Below are 2,442 nucleotides of genomic sequence, written 5' to 3' on the forward strand. Positions count from 1 at the left end.
TAGTTTTCACATAAGGTCCGGGGTCAGGACAAAAGACAGAATTTTGACAAATTTCAAAATATGTCAGATATTGTCCAAATCATTTTTTATTTCACTTATAGACATGTGAAATGCATGAACTAGGGCAAAAAAAGTGAAAAAAAATTGGTCTGATTTTTTTTAGTACTTTTCAGTTTTTCTTAGTTTTCACATAAGGTCCGGGGTCAGGACAAAAGACAGATTTTTGACAAATTTCAAAATATGTCAGATATTGTCCAAATTATTTTTTATTTCACGTCTAGACATGTGAAATGCATGAACTAGTGCAAAAAAGTCTAACAAAATTGGTCTGATTTTTTTTAGTACTTTTCAGTTTTTCTTAGTTTTCACATAAGGTCCGGGGTCAGGACAAAAGACAGATTTTTGACAAATTTCAAAATCTGTCAGATATTGTCCAAATCATTTTTTATTTAATTTCTAGACATGTGAAATGCATGAACTAGTGCAAAAAAGTGTAACAAAATTGGTTTGATTTTTTTTTAGTACTTTTCAGTTTTTCTTAGTTTTCACATAAGGTCCGGGGTCAGGACAAAAGACAGATTTTTGACAAATTTCAAAATATGTCAGATATTGTCCAAATCATTTTTTATTTCATTTCTAGACATGTGAAATGCATGAACTAGGGCAAAAAAAGTGAAAAAAAATTGGTCTGATTTTTTTTAGTACTTTTCAGTTTTTCTTAGTTTTCACATAAGGTCCGGGGTCAGGACAAAAGACAGATTTTTGACAAATTTCAAAATCTGTCAGATATTGTCCAAATCATTTTTTATTTAATTTCTAGACATGTGAAATGCATCAACTAGTGCAAAAAAGTCTAACAAAATTGGTCTGATTTTTTTTAGTACTTTTCAGTTTTTCTTAGTTTTCACATAAGGTCCGGGGTCAGGATAAAAGACAGATTTTTGACAAATTTCAAAATCTCTCAGATATTGTCCAAATCATTTTTTATTTCACTTCTAGACATGTGAAATGCATGAACTAGTGCAAAAAAGTGTAAAAATATTGGTTTGATTTTTTTTAGTACCTTTCAGTTTTTCTTAGTTTTCACATAAGGTCCGGGGTCAGGACAAAAGACAGAATTTTGACAAATTTCAAAATATGTCAGATATTGTCCAAATCATTTTTTATTTCACTTATAGACATGTGAAATGCATGAACTAGGGCAAAAAAAGTGAAAAAAAATTGGTCTGATTTTTTTTAGTACTTTTCAGTTTTTCTTAGTTTTCACATAAGGTCCGGGGTCAGGATAAAAGACAGATTTTTGACAAATTTCAAAATATGTCAGATATTGTCCAAATTATTTTTTATTTCACGTCTAGACATGTGAAATGCATGAACTAGTGCAAAAAAGTCTAACAAAATTGGTCTGATTTTTTTTAGTACTTTTCAGTTTTTCTTAGTTTTCACATAAGGTCCGGGGTCAGGACAAAAGACAGATTTTTGACAAATTTCAAAATCTGTCAGATATTGTCCAAATCATTTTTTATTTAATTTCTAGACATGTGAAATGCATGAACTAGTGCAAAAAAGTGTAACAAAATTGGTTTGATTTTTTTTTAGTACTTTTCAGTTTTTCTTAGTTTTCACATAAGGTCCGGGGTCAGGACAAAAGACAGATTTTTGACAAATTTCAAAATATGTCAGATATTGTCCAAATCATTTTTTATTTCATTTCTAGACATGTGAAATGCATGAACTAGGGCAAAAAAAGTGAAAAAAAATTGGTCTGATTTTTTTTAGTACTTTTCAGTTTTTCTTAGTTTTCACATAAGGTCCGGGGTCAGGACAAAAGACAGATTTTTGACAAATTTCAAAATCTGTCAGATATTGTCCAAATTATTTTTTATTTCACGTCTAGACATGTGAAATGCATGAACTAGTGCAAAAAAGTGTAACAAAATTGGTTTGATTTTTTTTTAGTACTTTTCAGTTTTTCTTAGTTTTCACATAAGGTCCGGGGTCAGGACAAAAGACAGATTTTTGACAAATTTCAAAATATGTCAGATATTGTCCAAATTATTTTTTATTTCACGTCTAGACATGTGAAATGCATGAACTAGTGCAAAAAAGTGTAACAAAATTGGTTTGATTTTTTTTAGTACTTTTCAGTTTTTCTTAGTTTTCACATAAGGTCCGGGGTCAGGACAAAAGACAGATTTTTGACAAATTTCAAAATATGTCAGATATTGTCCAAATCATTTTTTATTTCACTTATAGACATGTGAAATGCATGAACTAGGGCAAAAAAGTGTAAAAAAATTGGTTTGATTTTTTTTAGTACCTTTCAGTTTTTTTTAGTTTTCACATAAGGTCCGGGGTCAGGACAAAAGACAGATTTTTGACAAATTTCAAAATCTGTCAGATATTGTCCAAATCATTTTTTATTTAATTTCTAGACATGTG

This window comes from Alosa pseudoharengus, unplaced genomic scaffold (assembly GCF_046254945.1).
Source record: "Alosa pseudoharengus isolate Yale_2024_CS ecotype anadromous, Long Island Sound unplaced genomic scaffold, YU_APseudo_1.1 YU_APseudo_1.1_scf_38, whole genome shotgun sequence".
Lineage (NCBI taxonomy): Eukaryota > Metazoa > Chordata > Actinopteri > Clupeiformes > Clupeidae > Alosa > Alosa pseudoharengus.